Below are 27,762 nucleotides of genomic sequence, written 5' to 3'. Positions count from 1 at the left end.
AAAAAACACTAAAGTTTGCCCGATTTTTTGTATACTGTGAAAGATGATGTTACGCTGAGTAAATAGAAATCTAACATGTCACGCTCTAAAATTGTGCACACTTGTGGAATGGCGCCAAACTTCAGTACTTGAAATTCTCCATAGGCGACTCTTTACCATTTTTTTTTACAGGTTATGGGCCGGATTCAGATAGAATGGTCTATCTGTCCGCCCGGCGTAACGTATCTAAGATACGTTACACCGCTGTAACTTTGGACGCAAGTTCTGTATTCAGAAAGAACTTGCGCCCTTAGTTACGGCGGCGTATCTCCTATCTGAATCCGGCCCTATATGTTTAGAGTTACAGAGGAGGAGGTCAAGTGGTAGAATTATTGCTCTCGCTCTAATGTGCACAGCGTATGTAACCTGTTAACTATGTCTGATTAGATATGGGATAATTTCATTCTACACCCAACTATCAATATAGTAAAATAAAATATTATGTAATATCCTCTACATTCAACCTATGAGTACATTTTGAGTATAGCCTCAAGTCAATTAATTAAATAATCGTATAATGTACCATCATCCAAAAGTTGATAGAGAAAAAGGGACTGGAGGATAGAGTGGTAGCGGCTGCTAGTACCGCGAACCCCAAATGACTATAACCCCCAAAACATTTTTATATATGGACTTTCTCGGTACTGATGACACAGGTAAGTGCAGTAAAAAAATAATTTATTATACATAAAACAATATACAGTTTTAAAACAGAACCATGACGATCAACCTCACACTAATTACAGCAGTATAGTAATAACAACGGAAAACCGTGTAGTATCTGTTGTTGTGAGGTAAGATCGAGGGAGACCTCTACCGGTTTCGCGGAAGTACCGCTTTTTCAGGACGTAATCACCAGAGTGTCAAGGCCCACCATGGAGCTCGCCGAATAATAACCCCCCGCGGCGGACAAGGGGGAGAAAAGGGAAGTTGAAAGAGAAAAGAGTCATAGAAACTCTCCACGGGCTTTAATTCTGGGATTTGAGCGCTTGTGCGATCACTAATCTTACCTGTCTCTCAGCACTGTAAACCATTACACAGTTTAGCTGGGACTCTCGATCTCCGACGGTAAACAGCTGATTACCTTCTGCTGCCTGACAGTATCCGAGCTACATATCTGCCTGCCACAACGCTCAGATCCCATCTGCCCTAAACAAGTGCTGTTATCAGCCTTGAGTACGAATCTTTTTCTCCCCCTTGTCCGCCGCGGGGGGTTATTATTCAGCGAGCTCCGTGGGGGCCCTTGACCCTCTGGTGATTACCTCCTGAAGAAGCGGTACTTCCGTGAAACCGGTAGAGTGCTCCCTCGATCTTACCTCACAACAACAGATACTACACGGTTTTCCGTTGTTATTACTATACTGCTGTAATTAGTGTGAGGTTGATCATCATGGTTCTGTTTTTAAACTGTATATTGTTTTATGTATAATAAATGATTTTTTTACTGCACTTACCTGTGTCATCAGTACCAAGAAAGTCCATATATAACAATTTTTTGGGGTGATAGTCATTTGGGGTTCGCGGTACTAGCAGCTGCTACCACTCTATCCTCCAGTCCCTTTTTCTCTACATTCAACCTATATTTCAGGGTATTCAAGAATTCTGCTGATTTAAGCCAAATGTGATTTTTTTGGGCATCACAAGCCTCATAGGCAATTCTATTTTAAGGAAAACAATATTGATTAATCAGCTTTAATATTTTTTTTCCAGACCCCAATTCCTTAAAGGCTCAACATGTATCCAATGTAATTTTCATACATACAGCAAAAGAAGGGTAACCTCAGGAATTTCTTAGAAACATTATTTATCTTATCATTCTCAATTACACCTTGAAGACACACCTCAGGATTACACGCAGCGAGGTGAAAGTTATCCAGTTTGAACTCAGTCACCTGTGACCACAAAGGTCTCATCTTGCAGCACTATTACACCATATAGATATCCATTATTTAGCCTACACTTGTGGCATAAAGCATCATCTCTTTTTTTTTTTCCAAACAGTCTCACATGGTAGGTTTGATGTAAGAATCTTAACTGAATAATTTTGTCATTGGAGGAAATAACTGTCTAAATATGTGTGCAACAGCTGCTTCCAGGCGTCTTCTGATAACTCCACTTGATCTGAGTGTGTGAGTGAGTAACTTGTATGGTGCTACAAATGTGAACTAAATCGCCATAAGGCGCTTATTTAAAAAGAAAAATTATGATCTTTCCTATTAATTTATCACCTGTCATTTAACCACTTGCTGACGGCCGTACGACTTTGTACGGCCTCAGCGTGGCTCCCAATCTCTAACAGGCCGTCTTTTTACGGCCGCCCCTTTGCACGTTCCCCGCGCGCGCTCCAGAGCGCGCAGCGGGGAACTGCTGTGCTGGCCGTGTCCCTTGGACACAGCCAGTCACAGATCGCCGTGAACGGCCAATCGGAGCGGCCGTTTCCTAGGCGATCTGTGCGGCCAATGAGAGATGATCTCATATGTTTACATATGAGATCATCTCTCATTCCCGGCTCTCGCAGACAGCGGTGCTGTCAGGGGAGAGAGGAGACGGATCTGTGTCTCTTGTACATAGAGACACAGATCGGTCACCACCCCCCCCCCCCAGTCACCCCCCTTCCCCCACAGCTAGAACACTAATTAGGGTACACATTTAACCCCTTCCTCACCCCCTAGTGTTAACCCCTTCCCTGCCAGTCACATTTATACAGTAATTAGTGCATATTTATAGCGATGATTGCAGTATAAATGTGAATGGCGCCAAAAATGTGTCAAAAGTGTCCGATGTGTCCACCATAACGTTGCAGTCCCAATAAAAATCGCAGATGGCCGCCATTTCTAGTAAAAAAATAAATAAAAATAAATAATAATTCTGTCCCTTATTTTGTAGGCGCTATAACTTTTGCGCAAACCAGTCGCTTATTGCGATTTTTTTTTATTTTTTTTTTACTAAAAATATGTAGAATACGTATCGGCCTAGACTGAGGATAAAAAAAAAACGTAAAAAAAAAATTGAGCTATTTATTATAGCAACAAGTAAAAATATTTTTTTTTTTTTCAAAATTGTCGCTCTATTTTTGTTTATAGCGCAAAAAATAAAAACCGCAGAGGTGATCAAATACCACCAAAAGAAAGCTCTATTTGTGGGGAAAAAAGGACGTTAATTTTGTTTGGGAGCCACGTCGCACGACCGCGCAATTGTCAGTTAAATCGACGCAGTGCCGAATCGCAAAAAGTCCTCTGGTCAGGAAGGGGTTTAAGTGCCCAGTAAGAAAGTGGTTAAGTTTACCACCTCCTAGTGTACTGGCGAGTGCAGATCATGCACTGAAATTAGCCCCGTCCACCAATCCACCCCCTAACCAGCCTCCATTCCCAGGAATTATGATTTTCCAAAGTTCCCAGGTATGAATGTCAGTTTAGGAAGTATTTCTCTCATCAGTGGTTGGAAAATTAGAGGTAAACCATTTTCTAAAAATAAATACAGAATGGAGCTTTGCACTGTACATCCAGTAAAAGGTCAAGGTGCTAAGGTTTGATTTAATATTTAGGGGAGGACTGGGCAGTGTAGAGATGTTCAAAGGGACACATAAGAAGCGCTTGTTAGTGCAAGTAGAGACACATTTAACCTTTGAAAATATTTGTCAATTAGAACTGACCCTTACCTATAATTAGTGACAGAAAGGAATTAAGTAGTTTAATGTCCTATTTAATGTCCATCGTCCCATCCAGCTACAAGACATACAGTTACAAGACACAATGGGGCAGATGCACAGAGCGAGTACGCCGGCGTATCTAATGATACGCCGGCGTACTTTCAAATTACCCGCATCGTATCTCTGTTTTGAATCCTCAAAACAAGATACGACGGCATCTGGGTTAGATCCGACAGGCGTACGTCTTCGTACGCCTTCGGATCTAAGATGCAATTCTTCAGCGTCCACTGGGTGGCGTTCCCGTCGTTTTCCGCGTTGAGTATGCAAATTAGCTATTTCCGACGATCCACGAACGTACGAGCGGCCGTCGCATTTTTTTACGTCGTCTCTAGTCAGCTTTTTTCGGCGTATAGTTAAAGCTGCTATTCTGTGGCGTATAGTTAAACCTGCTATGTTAAGTATGGCCGTCGTTCCCGCGTTTAATTCGAATTTTTTTTTTTGCGTAAGTCGTCCGTGAATCGGGATGGACGTAATTCACGTCTATGTTAAAAAAAATGACGTCCTTGCGACGTCATTTAGCGCAATGCACGGCGGGAAATTTAGGGACGGCACATGCGCAGTTCATTTGGTGCGGGGACGCGCTTCATTTAAATGAAACACGCCCCCTAATCGCCGATTTGAATTACGCGCCGTTACGCCACGAGAGATAGACTACGCCGCCGTAACTTCCGGCACGAATTCTTTCAGGATTCGAACCAAAGCCGGGAAAGTTACGGCGGCGTAGCGTATCTCACATACGCTGTGCGGGTGCAGATCTCTGTGGATCTGCCCCAATATTTTTTAAGTATAGGCGAATGTGTTCTTTTCCTTTGTTCATAGGGAAACATATGTCCATCTATTGCCACTTGAATTCAGTGTAGCATGGAACATGTTTCCTTAGCTTTAATAAATTAGAAAAAAGAATAATGATATTTAAAGAGCACCAGAGATACTATTAAATCACATTTAGTTTTCTGCATTCATATCAGTGAAAGATAAGTTTTGATTTAAATGGTTAAAATGGTTCACTATACTTTTCAAATCACATCTATTTGCACTAAATATGATTTTTTTTTTTAAATCTTCTTAAAGCGGAAAGTAAACCCATCCATAAAACAGTTTAATTTCCGGCACATGCTGGAAATGTAACACTACCATTGGTTGTGCTCTTAACTAAAACTTTAGAAAGTGTTTTGCCTAAACTTGCAAAATACCTTACTGTCAAGATTTGAACTGTAAGGCAAGTTTGTGTTTATAAATTTGAATTATACATGGTGTCCAATGGCAAATGATCAGCTGTTGTACATCCCAATACATCCATATATGTTATTATATTTTTTCTATTTCTGGCCTCCCTTCCTCCTGATCAGTAAAATGTTTAGGTTAGAATTGTTAGCCTGATACTCACCTAAAAAGAACACTGGCATGTGATGTTGGTGCCATCCACAATGCTGAGATGTAGGTTTTGTTACTTGAGGTTGTATGGCTAATGGATGAATTCTGAAAAGAAACAAACATTTTACGCATCAGTGATAAATAAGTAGGGGGTCGAAAGTCAGAGGCTAATGCATAGACTTGAGTATTGCTACAAAGACTTTTCTTGTTGCCATTTGTTTTCACCTAAAAACAGTAACTAAATAATAATCCAGACAATTGCCAGTAATGCCGTGTACACACAGCCATTTTACTAAGAAAAAAATAAGTTTTTTTCAACCCGATTCTTGTTAAGCCTGCCTTGCCTACACACGATCGTGAAAAAAAAAATGCTCGAGCAAAGCGCGGTGACGTACAACGCGTACGACGGCACTATAAAGGGGAAGTTTCATTCGGATGGCGCCACTCTTGGGGCTGCTTTTGCTGATTTAGTGTTAGTAAAAGTTTGGTGAGAGACGATTCGCGCTTTTCAGTCTTTGTGCTTTTCAGTCTGTTAAAGCGTGACGAATGTGCTATCTCCATTACAAAAAATTATACAAATAACCAGCATCAGTGATAATATAATATTTTTGGTATAATGTGTTTTTTTTTTTTTTCGTTTGTGTATACAGAAGAACAAATACACAAGTTAGAGAAAGAAGTAGGATGATAAATCAGAAAGACATACTGTAAGCAACATACATGTTCATTATATGCACAATATGGCAATGAGCAGTTTATTATATCAGCAAATATTAATGAAATCATCGAAAATGAGTGAATGGTACAACCCCTCCAGACATTACACAAAATAAACAAAGTGTTATATATCCAGAAATGACAAGGCAGTATGGTGTCCGTTTATGAAGCAGTGAAGCGCGGTGATCCCAGGGATCACCAGTGATCACAGCCCATAAACAGTTTATGAAACAGTGATAATCGGGGGAGAAGTGTTTCTCCCGCAGATTATCTCTACACACAGAGAAGTCTCATAGACTGACACAGAAACGGCCAGTTTATGAAGCTGTGATCTGAGCTCTTCACTGGCGATCTGTGTCAGAATTCACACTCCCCGATTCACCATCTCAGAGGTGGTGAAGCGGGGAGTGAAGAGGGAATCCCAGGGGTTCTGAGGAGAAAGGAGGAAGATTTTTAACTTCCTTCTACCTCGTTCAGACCCCCCAACACTGTAACCATGTCCCCCTGTAATTTTTATGTGTATACATATATATACATAAATATATATAATGTATACATGTACATATATATAATGTGTGTGTATATACACATGTATATAAAATGTGTGTGTGTGTGTATACATATATATATTATGCAGGGGGACTCGTTATTTTAATTACATTAACCACGTGTCTTTCAGTGAACTGAGCGGTGATAATTTATCACTGCTCAATAAACTGACATCTCCGTATTTCTGTGAATTTCTGGTCCGTTCTCCACTGTTTGAAGCATTGGAAGATCACTTCACTACTCCAAGGGTGAAGCGATCTTCTCCGCTTCATAAACAGGCACACAGAGGAGAAAAATCTTCACCGTGAATGCCGGAGAAAGAAGCAGTGAATAGATTTCACTGCTTCATAAACGGACACCTATGTAAGATATTACACATTCAAACTCAGCTGTTTAAAACAGAGCCAAAAAGACACATAAGTTGAAAACAATTAGGGGAATTTGGGGAAAAAAAAGCTTGGAGTAGAAATAGGATGATAGGAAAGGAAAATAACACAACCATGAACACATAAAAATGGGGAGGGGCCTATGCTGGGATCAATAACAATACCACATCAAGTATCAGAGCAGTAGAAATTAAGGAAAAAAAAAACGTTTTCCCAGTCAGCATCTGTTTGCGGGCCAAATGGCTGGCTTGGGAAGACACAAAGTGGTTTATTTACTAAAGGCAAATGCACTGTGCACTGCAAGTGCACTTGAAAGTGCAGTTTCTGTAGATCTGAGGGGGACATGCAAGGAAAATAAAAAACATAATTTTTGCTTGCACGTGATTGGATGAAAGAAATCAGCAGAGCTTCCCCTCATTTCAGATCTTCCCCTCAGATGTAGAGCAACTGCACTTCCAAGTGCACTTGCAGTAAATCAACCTCATTGTGTATCCTTATCCTAGTGACCCACAACTTATAAAACATCATATTTGTCTTGACAAACGTGTACCTATTCCTCAGCTTCCATGATATAATTTACTCTCATAATCCAATCTGCTACAGAGGGTGTCCACGATTGTTTCCAAAAGTGGGATCAAATTCTATAAACCCCAACGGAAGCCAAAATGGCATTTACCAAACATTGTGTTGAGTCATCTAGAAAGTGTGAATGTCCAAAATCAACTGATTTCAGTGCAAAATGATTTAATTTTTAGTCCCACCAGATGTGAAGAGGAGAAGCCTGCATGCCACAGCCTCTCCAACATCTGTCTGAAACCTCAGGCTATGCCAAGGCTAGAGTCTTAGGCACCCTATATCACCATGTTAGTAATTTATAATTGGTTTCTTGCATTTTAGAGCTTATGATGGAGGTATGTATCCATTTTAAAGGGGTTGAAAAGGGTTGTTTATTTATTTTATAAATAGGTTCCTTTAAGCTAGTGCATTGTTGGTTCCTTTATAAATGTTTTTTGTTTTCTTTGTCTGAATTTCTCACTTCCTGTTCCTCCTCAGTAAGGTGTTCTGGCTGACTAATCCCCAGCCAGAACTGCTCAGATGATGGGGGCAAGTTCACTGAGGAGAAACAGGAAGTGAGAAATTCAGACAAAGGAAAAAAACATTTAGGGAAATCAAAAAAGGGAAATCAAAGGAAAAGGTAAGTGAACCAATAATGCACTAGCTTAAAGGAACCTTTTTAGAAAATAAAAACAACAAACCTTTACAACCCCTTTAAGATGTTGCTTCACTGAGACTCAGACAGTATACATCCCATCTCAGTTTCCCACTCCCTAAAATACCACAAGGCTGTAGTGGATCTGTTTTGGTCCAGGATCTTATGAGAGGTGCATAGTGGTCCTTTATCTGTCAACAGTTTAGCCATAAAGATTCAAATGTGGTTAAAAAAATCTGCATTAAATGTAAAGGTAATATTTCCAATTTCAAAAACTCAAAACTCCAAATTCTGTAACTCTGATATTAAGTTGGGGAGTGTAATCAGTGCGTCTGAAATATAAAAAAAGATATCTTCTGCACACTTGGATAATTTATGCTCTGTGGACCCCACCGTAATCCCATGTATATTTGGATTCACCCTGATCTTACAGAGCAAAGCTTCTATCAGTAGGGCACAAAGTGAAGGGGACAGTGGGCACCCCTTTCGGGTCCCGTTATTGGTCCTTAAAGGTTAAGAAAGAATGCCACTGACCTTGACTCTTGCAGAATGTGTGCCATGTAGAGCCATAATCCAATGCAACAAATTGGGGCCAAGTCCTAAAGTGATCAAGATTTGCTTCAAAAAGGTCCAGTCTACTCTGTCTAACCCTTTTTCCATATCAGCGGACAAGAAAAGTCTGAGGAGGTGAGCGCTGGGCTCTCACTCAGTGATTCAAATGTAAAGGTTGCAATGAATTATCTCTAGCTTCTCTGTCCATAATAAACCCTTTCTGATCAAAATACACTACACAAGGAAACAAGGGTTTTAGCCTGTTCAACATTATTTTAGCAAGAAATTTCACATCCAAATTCAAAAGAGATACAAGCCAAAAGTTGACATGCTTATCTCCCTTTGGAATAACAGTTATATAGACCGTAAGGGCCTCAGGGGTATACCATTACCCTTAGTTTAGGATTAAAATATCTACACAGGTGGGCGCTTAAAAGGGAGTTCTATATTTGTAAGTTCATTTTCTTCTTGAGTGATTGGCTTCTCCAGGTAAGCGATCACCTATTAGGAAAATGTAGGGAATTGGACTGCATTCAAGTATCATTTATTATGATCCCTACTTTTCTGAGGCCCCGTACACACGACCGAGTTTCTCGGCAAAATTTAGCCAGAAACTCGATCGGAGCCGTATTCTGCCGAGAAACCCGGTCATGTGTACACTTTTGGCCGAGGAAGCCGACGAGGAACTCGTCGAGCCAAATAGAGAACATGTTCTCTATTTCCTCATTAGTCAATGGGGAAACTTGGCTCGCCGAGATCCTCGGTGGCTTCACAAGGAACTCGACGAGCAAAACGATGTGTTTTGCCCGTCGAGTTCCTCGGACGTGTGTACGGGGCCTCAAACTCCTGTGCAGTTTCGTCCAGTTTCAGATTGTACAATCGGTGATAGAAATCATCAAATTATTGTGCGATCTGGGTCGAATGGTAAATTCTGTTTCCTGAAGACGCAGGGAGTGCGAAATGCATTGAGGCTAAGGCATACCTGACGAAGGAGCACACATTCTCCGAACGTGCCATGGACACACCTCCTACCTCCTTCAGGTGACGCCGTGACAGCTCACCCCTCACCACATCTTCAGCTCTGGAACTCTGGAATCCACTGGCATGGCCATGATTGACAACAGCGCAGACCGCAGTCATGTGACTAAAATATAGATTCTCAAAGTTTAAATCCTTCGGTTGAAACTTTGCGAATAAAACATCTACATTTTATCCATCTGAGTTGTAATTTATATAGTTAATGTATACTCACATTGCTGCCACACGTGAGACCTTGAGTATTGGGGTCTATTGCAATAAAATGACCAACAATTTCATTCCCTGGGACTGAACGAGCTTGCAAGAGCAAACCTTTAAAAACTGATCCATTCTTTGCCTCTAGAGAAACTGGTATTGAAAAACAAACATAATTACATCAGTTACTTTTTGAAACCTTTAAAAAATAAATCCTCATTTGCTAAACAATGATATAACTATAACATACATATCTATAATTGCTACAAATAGCTAAAATGCTATATGGACAATGGGGCATTCTATACTCCATGGGGCAGATCCACAAAGATCTGCCCCAGGGCAGCGTATCTGATATACGCTACACCGCTGTAACTCACGTTTTTTGGTTTGAATCCTGAAAGAATTTGCGCCGTAAGTTACGGCGGCGTAGTGTATCTCTCGCAGCGTAACAGCGCCTAATTCAAATCTGCGAGTAGGGGGCGTGTTTCATTTAAATGAAACGCGTCCCCACGCCGAACGAACTGTGCATGCGGCGTCCCTAAATTTCCTGCCGTGCATTGCGCTAAATGACGTCGCAAGGACATCATTGTTTTGACGTGGACGTAAATTCCGTCCAGCCCGATTCACGGACGGCTTACTCAAACAAATTTTTTTTTTAAATTATACACGGGAACGACGGCCATACTTAACATTGAGTACGCCACCAAACAGCAGCTTTAACTATACGCCAAAAAAAAGCCGACTAGAGACGACGTAAAAGAATGCGACGGACGTTCGTACGTTCGTGGATCGTCGGAAATAGCTAATTTGCATACTCGACGCGGAAAACGACGGGAACGCCACCCAGCGGACGCAGAAAAATTGCATCATAGATCCGAAGGTGTACGAAGACGTACGCCTGTCGGATCTAACCCAGATGCCGTTGTATCTTGTTTTGAGGATTCAAAACAAAGATACGACGTGGGAAATTTGAAAGTACGCCGGCATATCAGTAGATACGCCGGCGTACTCGCTTTGTGGATCTGCCCCCATCTATGTACAAAACATCCCCAGAAATCTTCCTGCCTGTGTGTTTACAGCACTACTTTTTCTACAGGTTTACACAGAGATGACTATCAAATTAGCAGTATCCCCTGAGAAATACAAAAAAATTAGAAACATTTGTATTTAGGTATCTAACGCCATACATGGATTGAAGTTCGGCAAGTTCAGCATGGACTAGCGGAATTTCAATCTGTGTATAGCCCTCTCTGTTCAAGAGAAGCCAGTCTTTAGACTATCTTCTGTCGAATGGTCTTACTGGATAACCAGCATTCGATCAGCACATGCAGCCAATGGGCTGCAGTGCTGATCAATGTATCCTGATGTCAGGGGAGTCTGGCTGTCAGAATACAAAGACACAGCAGGGAGGATTTCTCTAAATGTGTGCATGGGGAAATCCGTTGAGTTAGCTGAACAAAAAAATAACTTTTTTTATAGCTATGGCTATGGGGTTGCTTTACAAAGGAGTAGAGCATGTCCCCTTCCATTAGCCAATTATATGGAAGTGTTGAAAAATAAATTCCGCATGATTGAATGAGCACAGCTTCTTCTCATTCAATAAGCTAAGCGAAAAATTACTATCCTTACACATGGATTTATCTGTCCCTCACTTTTTGACTCAACCAATCCTTGCACACCCATGGTTGTTTGGTGCGCCCCAACTCAAAGTCAACCTCTCACATACGGTTGCCGTGACCAATTTGTACTCTGGTATAAATGTGTCAATATATTTGTGCAACTATGGAAGCATGAGAATGAAGGGCACTGATTGTGAGTTTTTACATGGAGGTTGGTGCCTAGCTTTAAAAAAGTTTTCAATTTAGAAATACTTTAATGAAATAAAGCTGACAAAAGATAAACAGGTACGCTATATTACCAAAAGTATAGGGACACCTGCCTTTACATATACATGGCATCTCAGTCTTAGTCTGCAGGGTTCAATATTGAGTTGGCCCACCCTTTGCAGCTATAACAGCTTCCACTCTTCTGGGAAGGGTGTCCACAAGGTTTAGGAGGGTGTCTATGGAAATGTTTAACCATTCTTCCAGAAGTTCATTTGTGAGGTCAGGCACTGATGCTGGACAAGAAGGCCTGGCTCGCAGTCTGCGCCCTAGTTCATCCCAAAGGTGTTCTATCAGGTTGAGGATAGGACTCTGTGCAGGCCAGTCAAGTTCCTCCAACCCAAACTTGCTCATCCATGTCTTTATGGACCTTGCTTTGTACACTGATGCACAGTTATTTTGGAACAGGAAGGGGCCGTCCCAAACTGTTCCCATAAAGTTGGAAGCATGACATTTTCCAAAATGTATTGGTATGCTGATGCCTTAAGAGTTCCCTTCACTAGAACCAACTCCTGAAAAACAACCCCACACCATAATCCCCCCTCCACCAAATGGTTTGGACCAGTGCACAAAGCAAGATCCATAAAGACATGGATGAGTGAGTTTTGGGTGGAGGAACTTGACTGGCCAGCAGAGTCCTGACCTCAACCTGATAGAACACATTTTTCGGATGAATTAGAGTGGAGACTGTGAGCCAGGTGTTCTCCACATCAGTACCTGACCTCACAAATGCGCTTCTGGAAGAATGGTCAAACCTTCCCATAGACACACTCCTAAACCTTGCGCACAGCCTTCCCAGAACAGTTGAAGCTGTTATAGCTGCAAAGGGTGGGCCAACTCAATATTGAACCCTACAGACGACTGGAATGCCATTAAAGTTCATGTGCGTGTAAAGGCAGGTGTCACAATACTTTGGGTAATATAGTGTACACTATGGGCCAGATTCACAGAGGAAATACGCCGGAGTATCTGCTGATACTCCGGCGTATTTTCAAATTTGCCGGCTTCGTACGCCTTCGGATCCTAGGTGTTATTTTCCAGCGGCCGCTGGGTGGAGTTCGCGTCGTTTTCCAGTGTCGGGTATGCAAATTAGCTGATTACGGCGATCCACGAAGATACGCGCGTTCGTCGCAATCTCTTACGTCGGCGCTAGTCGGTTTTTCCCGTCGCAAACTTAGGCCTGCTTTTTCATGGCTTATATTTAGAACAGCCATGTTAAAGTATGGGCGTCGTTTCCGCGTCGAATTTCAAATTTTTTTTTGCGTAAGACGTCCGGGAATACGAAACGACGTAACGCACATCGCCGTTCAAAAAATACGTTGGAGCGCCGTAATTTCGCGCAAAGCACGTTGGGAAATTTTCACATGGAGCATGCGCAGAACTTTCGGCGCGGGAACGCGCCTAATTTAAATGGTACACGCCCCATTTGAATTAGGCGGGCTTGCGCCGGACGGCTTTACGTTACACCGCCGTAAGTTTACACGCAAGTGCTTGGTGAATCAGGCACTTGCGCTGAAAACTTGCGGCGGTGTAACGTAAAGGGGATACGTTACGCCGCCGCAGATATTCGTGAATCTGGCCCAATGGCCTTTGGGACTTGTAGATGATGAAACTATTGTTTCTGCTATGTATCAATATTTTCTTAAGTTGTGTACTTACGACTGTGTGTTGACAAATTAGTTGAAATAGAAATTTTCCATTTTGTATCGCACTCAACTACACAATGTTGGTGCTTTACAGACTTGATAATAAATAGAGAATTATACCTGTGATTTGATCTCCAGGACTATAGGAATAGTTAGAAGCAGACACTGTGTATGGTGGTTCTGTTGTGTCTGGCAAAGTATTTCTATGGTTTGGTATCATGGTGTCACATGCATCAGACACCAAGCCATTGCTGAAACTGGCAACAGGTGTGGCTAGCAATCCAAAAATGAGGAAACCGATAATTGTCATCTGTGAAAAATATAAAATGAATACAAAATGAAATAGAGATTTTTTTAATTAACATCTTGTAATGGTAGATGTTAAAGGCACAGATGCACATTATATATCCCTGCTATTCCAAGGTGATTTGCAATTCAGTCGTTTTTTTTGGTGGTTTTAGTTTAAAGAGTATTTAAACCCGAAAGCAAAATTGTAATACATTGCAGCTTGCCAGTCCTTAGATGTATATTTGCTGCATTTGTTTTCTTTTTTTCAGGTGTATTCCTTCTATTGGTACTTGGTAGGGGCTTATACACACTGGCTTCTAAAATGCTGCCTTTAGATATGTACAGCCTATAGTTTTGTACACATCTAAATGCATGCACTCTAGAAAGCAATGGAGCCATACACAGCTACATTTACAAATAAAATTATGCACCATGTATATCGACATACAAAAAAACAAAACAGTTGGACACAGTGGAACCGAGGGCCATATATATCTCTACAGATTTTCTGCCTGAAAATGCATGTAATTGTGTGTTTACATACATACTTTGGTCATTAGAAATACATTTTCAGCAAGATCATTTATTTTATTTTTATTTTTTTACATTGTTCCTTTTTTTATTTTTTATTTTTATTTTTTTTATCACTTTTATTCCTTTTGCAAGGATAATAAACATCCCTTGTAATGGAAATGAGCATGACAGACCCCCTTTTTTAAGATCTGGAGTCACAAAGACCCCAGATCTCTAATGTACCCTTAAAAGCAAAAAATGATTGCTCTCGCTCTAATGATCACAGCGATACCTCACATGTGTAGCTTAAACACGGAGGGATGGGGCATTTTACTTTTTTATTTTTTCTTACTTATTTTACTTTTTAATTATACATTGATCCTTTATTTTTTTATTTTTTTTATCACTTTTTTCCTATTACAAGGAATGTAAACATCCCTTGTAATTTAGGCATGACAGGGTATCTTTATTGAGAGATTGGGGGTCAAAAAGACCCCCGATCTCTCATTTACCCATAGGCTGCTTTTACACCGAAGCAATTTACAGTCACTATAGCGCTAAAAATAACGCCTACAAAGCGCCTGTAAAGAGCCTCTCCTCTCACTCCAGTGTGAAAGTAGCCTGAAAAGCAAAAAAATATTTTTTTGCCTTTTTAACAGAAAAAAATCAGCCCTTTGAAGTGGTTGTAAACCCACTTTTGCAAGTTACACCTACAGGTAAGCCTAGATTAAGACTTACCTTTAGGTGTTAGCAATATCTGCTAAACCTGCACGGTTTAGGAGATATTCGCTGAATGACAGGACTGCTGTCTACGGCAGTGCACAGGCACACTAACAATAGCTAAGCAATCACAGCGCCGGAGCGGCAACTACAGGAAGATGATCGCCAGAGACATGGCGGCAGCGCCGGAGGGCACGGAGGAGAACTTCGGGGGCTTCGTTCTCAGGTAAGTCAAACATAATGAGCTAGTATGCTGTGCATACTAGCTCATTATGACTTTATCTAGCAGGGTATTTTTTTTACAAGGGTTTACTTCCTCTTTAAGCCCAAGAGGCAGAAGTGACATCAGCTGTTGCCCCAGTCCTCCAAGAGCATAGTTGAGTGGGGGCTATCTTGCCCTCATTCGACTACTGACCGGGCATCTGAGGGATTGAATTGCCTCTAGGCTTAGTGATGACTCCGGTAAGCTTGGAGATGATCGGGAAGCAGCGGGGGGCACCTCTAAAAGTGATCCCGTGATGAATCCGCTGCTGGGACCACTTTCATCAGATACAGTATCGCCCACAGTACCAAATACCACTGGGGTTATAGCAGCTTTACTGACGGTATTTAATGTCAAAATAATGACAAACGTGTACTGTGGGCAGTCAGCAAGTAAAAATTCATAGGGATTTTTTTATTATTAATGAACTGACCTCTGGGTGTCCAAGGCTGAGATTGCAATACATTTGGTCAGTGAATCTCACTGTAGTCATTGGTTATACATTAAAATTGGGTTCTCTGTTTTTGCTTTTGGTGTGAAAAATAAAATAAATCATTTATATAATTTTTTTTAACTTGGATCATTGGATTTGATTGACAGCAGCGGGGGCATATTATTTTATATACACTGTGATTCTGTACTTGCCAAATATGCTGCAGAAATCTCCCTCCACTAAGTCTGGCTGCAACCATTTTAGCTGTGGGCAGGTGAAGCTTCTGCCTCTTCACTTCCTGGATTTACACAGACACACAGAGGCACACCTCCATCTCTGCAGCTTTCTGTTTCAATGTTTTTTATTGATATTTTCACAAAGTAAAAAGGAGTTTCAGATATAGTCAAAAGCTAATAATATGTATCAGGTATATACACTATATACACTATATAACACAGGTTATATGACTATATATACAGTATATATATATACAGTATATATCCAGATATTAAGGACGCACATCTGGACCACTTCACGTATGAGCAAGAGGAGGTGAATAGCTTTTTAGTGAGGATATCACCCCACTCAGTTCCCTGAGATCAAAATACATTCTGCAGAGGTACTCGCTGTTCAGGGATTATAGAGCACAAATCGGACGATTCTCATATAACCTTAGCAAGAACCAAGGGCCAGATTCACGTAGAAGAGCAGCGGCGTAACGTATCGTAGATACGTTACACCGCTGCAATTTTTCATCGCAAGTGCCTGATTCACCAAGCACTTGCGATGAAAACCTACGCCGGCGGCCTCCGGTGCAAGGCGGGCCAATTCAAATGGGCGTGTGCCATTTAAATTAGGCGCGCTCCCGCGCCGGACCTACCGCGCATGCTCCGTTTCCGAACTCCCGCCATGCTTTGCGCGAAGTGACGTCATTTTTTCGAACGGTGACGCGCGTAGGGTAATTCCGTATTCCCGGACGGCTTACGCAAACGACGTTATTTTTTAAATTTCGACGCAGGAACGACACCCATACTTTATACAGCAATACGATTGCTGTGTAAAGTTAAGGCACCAAAAAAAACGACTAACTTTGCGACGGGAAACTAGACTAGCGGCGACGTAGCGAATGCGAAAAGCCGCCGTGGATCGCCGTAACTCCTAATTTGCATACCCGCCGCTGGTTTACGACACAAAATCACCCCAGCGGCGGCCGCGGTATTGCATCCTAAGATCCGACAGTGTAAAACAATTATACCTGTCGGATCTTATGGCTATCTATGCGTAACTGATTCTATGAATCAGTCGCATAGATAGAACAACAGATTTGACGGCGTATAAGGAGATACGCCGTCGTATCTGCTCTGTGAATCTGGCCCCAAGAGCCAAAAACAAAGAAAAATAAACAAAGAAAAATAATAAAATACAGAATTGTAATAAATAAATGAGGAAAAGAGGAAAAAAGTGATAGAATTAAAGAAAAGTAAGGAAGTAGAGAAAATAGAGAAAAATAAAGTGACCCAGTCTAATCGGGTAAAAATCTGGTGTCCCCTGTCAAGTATTCAACCCATGGGTCCCAAACTTTCTTGAACATCTGCATTTTATCTTGTAGTATAGCTGTCATACGTTCATTAAGCATAATCCAAGAAAGTTTAAGCTTAAAGGAGTTGTAAAGGAAACGTTTTTTTTTGCTGAAGTGACTGTTTACAGGGTATAGAGACATAATAGTTAACTGATTCCTTTTAAAAATGATTAAAAATAGATAAAAATCAATCATATAATGTACCTACAGTTTCAGTTTCGTTTTTGCATGTTTCCTGCTTCTCTGCTGCACAGAGCCAATACAGGGCAATGATGGTTTGGAAAACGAAACTGATTGGTGTTAAGGGGTTTTAGACACACAGTAATCACACCTCCTTGATTAGTGACCACAGAGAGAAAGCTCCCATGACTTTTTTCATCAGGAAACAGACAACCAGGAAGTGTTCAGAACAGAGAAGGATTAGAGCAAAAACGAACAATGAGGACATGAAACCAGGACTGCAGTAAGGTAAAGGAAGCTATTTAGCTAAAAAAAAAAATTCCTTTAGTGACCCTTTAAGTTGTGCAAATGGCAAAGCTGCCGTTTTCCAGGATTTTGCAATAATAATTTTTGCTTATATAAATATAAACATTATGAGACGTCTTTTTTTGCCGTCTCCACCTTACTGCCTAGCAGTGCCTGTCTCAGGAATTTCACTAAATTCACCTGGGTGAGGGTGTAGATAAAATTGTACACCTTAATCCAGTTACACCATACCTTAGGGCACTGCCACCACACATGGTATATGGTTCCTCGCTGTCCGCATCCGTGGAAACACAGTGGGAATGCTCCCGGCACATATGTTGCCAGCCTAGCTGGGACCATATACCATCGCAAAAGCACTTTGTAATTGGCTTCAATAATTGATGTATTTATGAGCGACTTCGAGGCCCCTTGAGATATATTATGCCATTTATCCAGTTCAATAGTCTCCTGGAGGTCTGTTTCCCATTTTACCATGTAAGTTTGTTTAATAGAGGAATTAGTCAAGACAGTATACATTTCTGAAATATGTCCTCTGATTTTATAGAAGTTCTGACACAGGTATTCCATCGGGGACATAGTAGCTATGTCAGAATTTCACAACGAAGTGCTTAAGAAGTGCAAGATCAGTGCACATCGGAAATATTCAGAGAGCAGCATTTGATATTTCACCATTAAAACTTGTCTTGTCAGTATGCCCTTATAGTCACACAAGTCAGCTATTCGTAGGAACCATTTGTTGGTCCACCAATCAAATGTTCTGGGGGTGAGGCCTGGGGGGGGGGGGGGATTCAAATTTCTGAGAATAGGAGCAAATGGAGTATACTGGGCTTTAAACTTGTATGATTTCGTTAATCTATCCCAGATGTTCAGGGATGAGGATAGTGCCAGGCACAAAATTGAGGGCCGTTCCTTAGGCGATAACCATTGACATCTCTGCAGCTTTCATTGGCCCTCTTATGACTTATCTCCCCTCCCTTCATGGCAAACTCTCATGAGAGTAAGGCCCGGTACACACGAGCAAACATGTACGATGAAACCGGTCCGTCGGACCGTTTTCACCGTACATGCCTGCCAGAGGGCTTCTGTATGATGGTTGTACTAACCATCGTACAGAAGTCCGCGCGTAAACAATACGCGGGGCGTGTCCGCGTCGTCGCCGCAACGATGACGCGGCGATGACGCGGCGACGTGGGCGGGCCTGCCATTTAAAGGCTTCCACGCATGCGTCGAAGTCATTCGACGCATGCGAGGGACGGCGGGCGCTCGGACATGTACGGTAGGTCTGTACTGACGACCGTACATGTCCGAGCGGGCAGGATTCCAGCGGACGGTTTTAAAACACGTCCAGGAATATTTGTCTGCTGGGAAAAGGCCCGGCGGGCAAATGTTTGCTGGAATTCGGCCCGCTCGCGCCTACACACGACCGAACATGTATGCTGAAACTGGCCCGCGGACCAGTTTCAGCATACATGTTTGGTCGTGTGTACGGGGCCTAAGAGAGAGCGCTGTGCATGCTGTCATAAGCCTAGGCTTTTTACCAGACAAGAAACAGGAAGTGGGTTGTATAAGGTATTTACTGGCAGAAAAAAAAAATGTTTTACTATCCAAAGTTAAAACAACAAGGGCAGAAGAAGGAATAGAGCATGTGCCTCTATAGTGTGTACTAATCCTAATCCCAAGTGTAAATTCTGTCTCCTCTGCTATCTACATAACTCACTTCTGACAGGTTATGCCAAAACTACAGTATCTCGGAAGAAGAACCTGCTTCCGCCTCCAGCACACAGAATGTGAATGATAACATCAGCTGTGCATGTTTTCCTATGAGCGAATGTAGAGGGGCTGTATCATTTCCCTCCACTCAGGTCTCGGATTACACTCGCTCTATGATGTCCAGTGTGTAATGTCAGATCCCGCCCACTGCTTGCTAAAGAAATATTCTTTGATTTGTGTGTTTTGGAAGGCTGAAGAGAAGAAATGCACAGGTACAGGATTTGTTTAATCTCTGTGGAGGTTATTTAATAAACCTGAAGTGTGCAAAATGTGGTGCAGCTCTGAATAGAAACCAAACAGCTTCCAGGTTTTATTGTTAAAGCTTAATTAAACAAGCTGAAGTTAGAAGCTGATTGTCTACCATGCACAGCTGCACCAGATTCTGAGTACTCCAGGTTTAGTAAATTTCCCCCAATGTGCCTGAGGCTTTTCACTGTGGTCAGTATATGTCAGGTTTTCAAATTTATTTTAATATATAGGCCTATTTTAAAATAAATGATATACTGCATTGGGGTATAGCGTGCTCCCGCGTATAGCGCGCACCCCTAAAGTAGGCCAGAAATTCCTGTGGAAAAAAGGATTTTGTACTTACAGTTTTAGTGTCTTGCGCGGCATCCATCGGCGGCCTCGTCGGGTCCGGCGTCCGTATGCGGCTTCGGGTGTCCTCTTCGTCGGGTCCGGCGTCCTTCTGCGGCGTCCTCCTCGCTCGTTTCCCGCGCCGAGTATGAATACTGCGCCAGCATATACCGAGCGCAGTACACTCGGGCAGGCTCGGCTACTGTCGCGCTCACGTCCTGTACGTCCAGGACGTGAGCGCGGGAGGAGCCGAGACTGCCCGACTATACACGAGTATACTGCACTCGGTATATGCCGGCGCAGTATTCAAACTCGATGCGGGAAAGCGGGTATCGGCGTATATCGCGCACCCACGATTTTGCCCTGATTTTCAGGGCAAAAAAATGCGCGGTATACGCCGATAAATACGGTATGTATCATAATTTAAGAAGAAGATTTAAGAAGATTAAGCATTGAAATACTTCACAAAAGTTTTTTGCTGTATGGACTATTGATTTATCACATATCACTGGGTGATATGTTTTATACATTAATCATTGTTATCATTTACAGTTTTTGCTGTATACTGCATTGTTTAAGCACCACTATTTTTCCTGTTTATACATCTTTTGTTTAAAAAGGTTTAATTCCACATATATACATCATAATGTGTGCATGCTATCTGTAAAATCTCAAATAAAGATTTTATTGGGCAATAAAAAGAAATATGGTGGCAACAATAGTAAATTTCCCTAAAACTACCCTGGTGACCTTTAGCATTTTAGACTTATGCCGCGTACACACGATCGGTCAAACCGATGAGAACGGTCTGATGGACCGTTTTCATCAGACCAAACCGATCGTGTGTAGGCCCCATCGGTTATTTATCCATCGGTTAAAAAAATTCAATCTTGTTTTAAATTTAACCGATGGATACCTAACCGATAGAAAAAAAAACGATCGTTTGTAGGCACGTCCATTGGTTAAAAATCCATGCATGTTCAGAATCAGAAGTCGACGCATGCTTGGAAGCATTGAACTTTTTTTTCAGCACGTCGTTGTGTTTTACGTCACCGCGTTCTGACACGATCAGTTTTTTAGCTGATGGTGTGTAGGCACGACTGACCATCAGTCAGCTTCATCGGTTAACCGATGGAAAAATCCATCAGACTGTTTTCATCGGATGGACCGATTGTGTGTACGCGGCATAATAGTTTTCTCCTTATATGAAAGAATATTGTACCTAAAAAATAAATCACCCAATGCACCTTTGGTTCTTAGGCACTCCACTGTTTAAGAAGGCATATCTGTAGAGCGTTTAAAAATGTGCCTTATAATGCACCTATTCATCATAGCATTATAGATGAAGCTAAAGGCACATCCACTATTATGTAAGCTTGTAAAATTTAAAAGTATGTTTGTTTCCAAAGAAGCTAAAAAGATCTTATTGTGCTATATTGCACTGCACATTAAGTTATATTGTTTTTCGTTCTTCATCGGTATTTCAAAATGCAAACTTTAGTGTTCTACTCACCTTGTTCCTATGGGTGTCTTTTGAAGTTACGCAAAAGTTTGACAGTTCTGTGGATGAAGGGAATCACCTAGTTTAGTAGACAGGGATGAGAACAGGTAATTACAATTATAGCTTTTATGATGCATACTTAATATTAACATTTACCACACCCCCAACTCACATCAGCAAGCTGGAGGATCAAATTATTAGAAGCAAACTGTCTGTCTTCTGTCAATGAGTTACATTTGTTTTACACTTTTATCACAAATAAAAAAAAATGTTATTGGATGATATCCGTGGCTATAATTTTCTGTTTATTATAAAACTGTAGCGAGGAAACTGTACTAGGTTTGAATAACTGGTGGATGGTGAATACTATAAATAACTGAATGTAAATTCCTGTTTATGGTCATCTTCCTGATTGTGCCTTATTGATGTCTGTGTTCACAATGTGGAGATTCAATCACTCTAATTGCTCTGGTGACCACAAGACAAAAAGTTGGGGTGGAGCCAAAGGTTTTGAGTCACAAGGGCAAGCGGTGAGGGAAAAGCCTCTAATGGAGACCCTTGCTTATGTGACAAATCTCTCGTTTTTGGCTTTAAACGAAAAGTTTTTGTAATATATGTTTTATATGGTAATTTAGTAAATATCTTAATACAAAGTGCTGCCCTAATTTGTTAAGTAAATACAGAAAACCATTTATAGAGTGAATCTGTGAAACTTTTTTCCTATTGTATTCTTTACTTAGTATCGACTGTCTGAAACGGCACTCTCCAAGATTCCCAAAAATGTTCCCCATTTTCCTACACTCACTCCAACTCTCTTTTCACCCTGCCTACACCCTATTCTAATTCTCTGAATCCCCTTCCTATATCCTATTACAACTTTCCCTTTCCTTTCCTTGCACCCTTCTCCAGCTTTCTACACCACCACCCTGCACCCCACTCTTCTTACCAAACCCACACCCAACTCTTAATATACAAACCCCCTATTAAATCTCATTTTAAATGCCTCTTCCACCTATCTGCGCCACTCTCCAAGTTATCTGCCCCCCGTCCTGCATACGATGACAGCGCTCTATGGGTACTTTGCATTTTGGAATTCTTCCTCCCCTTTATAGTCTCTCTCCTTTGCTCCTTGACCCCTTTAGATACTTCCCACCCGCATGACTTCATATGATGTCATGGACTTTGAGTGGAGATATCTTTTTTCCAACCCGCGATTTCCTGCAATATAAAAGCCATCCCTGTGACTCATTAGCCACTGGATTGCTTTTAGAGGAGTGGGAGGGGATGTCCCCCCCTCCCGCTGCCCCTCGGTGCCTCTCCGGGCTCTCCTGTATGATCGGAAAGCCGGAGATCTGCTCCGGCGATGGTGTCGGATTACCACAGAGCTGGCCAAAGACCAAATGGTCCATGGTCATCTTTATGACCCTGGGAGGCTAAAATTGACTCACTTCTGGCTCTGGCAGATGTAAACACTGCCATTTTCCCCCTGGAAAGCAGAGATAAAAAAAATGATCTCATGTTTTCCAGGGTGGAGGGGCTATCTGGAGTCTTATAGAAACCAGATCTTTCCATAAGGAGGACTTATCAAGCCTTATTTCTATCACAAGGTATATTTACATTTCTTGTAATAGGAATAAAAGTGATCTAAAAAAAATTTAAAGCACCCTAGTCCCCTCATACTCACATGCAGAAGCAAATGTATACTTAGGTCGCGCCCGCATATATAAATGGTGTTGAAGTATCACCGTAAATGTCAGAGCGAGAGCATTAATTCTAGCACTAGACTTCCTCTATAACTGTAAACTGTTAACCTGTAAAAAAACTTTAAGCGTCGCCTTTGGAGATTTTCTAAGTACTGTAGTTTGGCGTCATTCCACAAACGTATGCAATTTTCAAAGCATGATACGTTAGGTACCTATTTACCCGGTGTAACATCATCTTTTATATTTAACAAAAACAATGGGGCTAGATAGGGTTTTTTTGCATTAGAATGCAAAAGAACTGCGTTTGAAAAATCGCTGTGCAAATACCGTGTGTGATGGGAGTCACTTTGGGCTGGAGCGAACCCAGAATCCCTTGGAAAGGTTGGGAAACCCTTGCTTCAGCTCCCCATGAACCTCATAGGTCTAAGTTACCTTGTGTCTATTAGGGGCACAGGGTGACCAAGAAACTAATGGACATTAAGAATGTGGCTTGGATTACTTAAAATGGGACAGTAATATTTATCCACAATATCTCCTAGGAAATATACAAAGACTATTCCTGGTTTGTTTGATTCTGAACTATATATGTTAATTAAAAGAGCTGGCCACCTTGGCCTCTGAAGCTGGATAGTCTACTACTAGGGACTCCTGCTATTTTCTGTTGCCAACTATACTCACTTATTTTTAATTGTAATTAGGTCTTCTGCTATTGTTTGAAGGTTTGCTGTATTTATGCTTATGATAACGAGTATTGTCTGCAGTTAGCTTGAAGACAGGGCTAGTCTGCAATACGACATCTTAGTCATTCAGGTGGATGGTATTAGCCATGGGTCTACCTTACCTCGTTAGCTAAACCATTGTGTGATGTTTTGGGTAAATATTTGGGTTATTGTGTATGTGTGGACTGACATACTTTTCAAGTGTATAAAAAGGCTTATATATATACTTGTCCAATAAATCATTCCATGTTCCTGCAAGCTAGTGTCGGCTAGTGTTGTACGTTTGGCTGTAATATCCAATATCTGACAGTCCAGAATGGAGAAACAGTGTACTGACAAAAGCACAAGTGCAACAGGGTTCCTGTGACACCGTGTGACATTGCAACAATTGCCTATTTATTCTCTAGGGTCTCTGCTTAAAACTTTGGGGGGTAATGAGTGGTTAAACTCTGCATAATGTTTGGGGGGTACTGAGTGGTTTCAAGCAAAAAATACTTATTTTTATATGTAGTAGAGAAATGTCAGAATTGGCCTGGGTGATATCTGGTTAATAACCATTTAATAAATCAATGTATTACCACCAGATAATGTTATGGTGGTGATGCCAGTGTCACATCAAAGACAATGTGCTGATTCTTTTCACTACACTTGAAAGTTCATCTCTCTAACTTATGTAAAGATATAGCTTGACACTGGTGCATTCTGATTGGCTGACTCTGTTGGGGATCATGTTTACACTTGCAGAGAGTAGGCACTGCAAGCGAAGAAAAAAGAAAAATGAATCCTCTATCTCACTTCTTACATCACTACATTTCATGGTAGCAGGGTGGGGTAGTTCTCCAAAAACAAGGGCTCCTGGGAGTGATTGTAAAGTCTTGTTTTTTTTTTAAATAACAAATACGTTATACTTAACTGCTTTGTGTAGTGGATTTGCACAGAGCAGCCCAGATCCTCCTCTTCTTGGGTCCCTCTTTGCGGCTCCTGGCCCCTCCCACCTGTCAAGTGCCCCCACAACAAGCAGCTTGCTTTGGGGGCCCCCAAGCTGAGCTGCAGCTCCGTGTGCCCATTCAGACACAGAGCCCCAGTTCAGCCCCGCCCCTCTCTCTCCTGATTGGCTAACTGACTTTGATTGACAGCACCGGGAGCCAATGGTGCTGCTGTTGTGTCTCAACCAATTAGGAGGGAGAGTCCCGGACGGCTGAGGGACTTGTGGACATCTCTGGATAAAGATTGGGCTCAGGTAAGTATTAGGGGGTCTTCCCTCAGGAACAGCCCAGTGGGAGTGGTCTCCCCGCTGGGCATGCTGGGCAAGGATAATTAAGGGGCAGACGCCATTTTTCGGTGCTCTTTTTCACCTTGTGGCCCTCCTGGCGCGAGGTCTGTGTTGTGTGATTTTTAGCCTCTGGACCATGCTGGCCCGAGGCTGCATTTTGGCCTGGTAGGCCCAGTTACCCTGACTGGGGCCTACGCCATGGGGGTGATCCTGTGCTGTCTGTCCTGTGGGAGGAAGCCACTCAATGGAGGAGGGGAGGACATGTCCCAGAAAGGACCGAGCGGAAGGCTGGTATTTTGGGAGAGGCCTGGTAACTTATTGAAGGATGCACCGTAGCCTACAATACCTTACAGTGTGCCGGGTTGGCTTAAAGGCTCTAGAACTGTAAGGCTGGATCTCCGGGTATCAAATCCTGTGGCAGAGGATTCCGGAATCCCTCATCTGAACTTGCAACCAGTCTGTGGCAGGGACTGAGATTATCCTTGTCCGTTCAACATCCCGGCTGCTTGGCCAGGTGAGAGGGGCCTATCCGGGTGAGCAGTACCCACTTGGGAGAAAGTGGCGAGTGTGTGACTTTGAAGTTTTGCAATTCCCCAGTGATCTGTTTTGTGCGCCTGAACCTTCCCCTGATCCTTCACCCCTCTATCTCTACAAGTTGTTTGAGACTAAAAGCTAAAGAAAAGGATCTATAACTTGTGGACATTGAACTTTTTGCTGACTCTCAACCCCTAGACGACGAGGAAGGAGGTAACGTGCAAGATCCAAAACTAACCAGCAGCTCCTACATATACAATTCTGATAAATGATAATGTATATAAACCTAAAAACAATTTAGCCACCCTTAGACATGCATTGGCAATTGTCCAATCCAGCCACAGCTCTTGAATTGCAGCCATCATGAGCTGACAAATTTTTAAGGGAAATAATGACTGTAAGAACAACTTGTTTGACAGCTGAGATAAGCCTGAGCCAAGGTGGTTGTTTGCTCCTCCCTCAACCCATCTGACGTCAGCATTGGCAATGAGAGTTGCCTTAAAGTGGTAAAATTGTTACACACACTGTTAATCAATATGAGAATAATGGAACTGTTGCCAGGTCAGAATTTGGAAATTGGTTAAAAAAGAAAAAGATAGTATTATCCTCCATTATTAACTGTGTAACAAGTCAGGAGCAATTCATTTAACATTTACTTGCCTAGCCAGTATGGGGCCTTTACATCCTCTGGCAATAGGTAATAGTGATGAGCACATTTCTAAAAGAGGGGTCTATGGGACTTTATATGATCAGATGACGTTGTCATCAGCCTCCATCCCTTTTAAAATATACAAAGGAGAACAAGGACTTTGAATTTAGTATGCGGAGGGTCAAATGTTGTGTGGAGTTATAATTAACATATCTATAATATATGTGAAAAAGTAGGACATTTGTCTCATAATAACTTATATTCAATAGAAAATGTATATACTACACACATAATTAAATACCTGCATACAGTAAAATATTGAATGAAAAACATTATTCCATACATAAATACATAATTCATAAATAATCCCCCCAAAAAAGAATAGCACACGATACATATAGAAAGCCCACAATTTGATAGCACATGATTGGAGTATAATCAAATACACAATGCATGAATAGAATCCAGAATTCTATAGTATACTGAAGAATTAGTATACTGTAGTATAGTATATTAGTCACCTTTACTACATCAAAATGTAGTATACAGTACAAAACAGTCCTCCTAAAAGAATCTAAAAACTTTTACAAAAAAAGTCACAATCATTTTTAAATCCCTACCACTCTGCTTGTGCTCCTCCACAATATGACAAATATCCTCCAAGCTTACTAAAGTAACTAATCATACATGATTAGATAAAAAGTATCAATTCAACAGTATAATATATCAAATAAATTCAATAAATATGTAAATCAACATCAGATTGTTTTATACCAATATAACAAGCATGAATCTAAAGAGCCCTGTAAAATACGAATAATTCTACCACGCCCATTAAATGTATTAAATACACTCATTTTCATATGTGTATGGTTTCTATTGTAAGAATTTAATAATTGCATAATTTAAGTTCTAAGGCTTTAGCATCGCAACAAATGGTGCCACTAGTTGTTAGATCAGTTTGCAATAATGACAACTTATCTATTTCTGTACTGAGCTTCTACAGTCAAACTATGCTAGCCAGGATTTTTAATATTTATCTAATATCATGCATCTATTAAAGACATCTAGCCCAGTAAAAACTATGAATACTTACAATGCCATTAAATGCAGGAAAAAATCCTGTCTTCTGCCTTATGACTTACAAAGATACAATAGATTTTTTTGTTTTATAGCTAGAAGGACAAGGTCATAGCCTCCCAAGAGATAATGTTATAAAGAGGAGCCAATGAACGCAATGGCCTGTATCATTATGTGTATAAGGTAGGGGTTAGTGAGCATTGTTAAGTATGTGTAATGTAAAAAGTAAGAAGAGGGAGAATATAGAATGAGACAATGACAAAAACAATTAACTAAAGAGCACTTTAGAGTTTATGTGTAAATATTATATGAACTGAAATGTTTTCACTCTGTTTACAGAAACTATCAATTTGGTCAGTTTTGCCTAAATAGAAA

General features: G+C 41.3%; 1 pseudogene; it reads right to left on the bottom strand.

The window, feature by feature from the left end:
- LOC120945785 overlaps window positions 1-27,470 on the bottom strand; it is a 97,341-nt pseudogene extending 69,871 nt beyond the window's left edge.
- Window positions 27,471-27,762: the final 292 nt, after the last annotated feature.

The sequence above is a fragment of the Rana temporaria genome, chromosome 7, assembly GCF_905171775.1.
Source record: "Rana temporaria chromosome 7, aRanTem1.1, whole genome shotgun sequence".
Taxonomy (NCBI): domain Eukaryota; kingdom Metazoa; phylum Chordata; class Amphibia; order Anura; family Ranidae; genus Rana; species Rana temporaria.
Note: the sequence above shows the minus strand (reverse complement) of the source record. Positions and strands in the feature narration are given on the sequence as shown.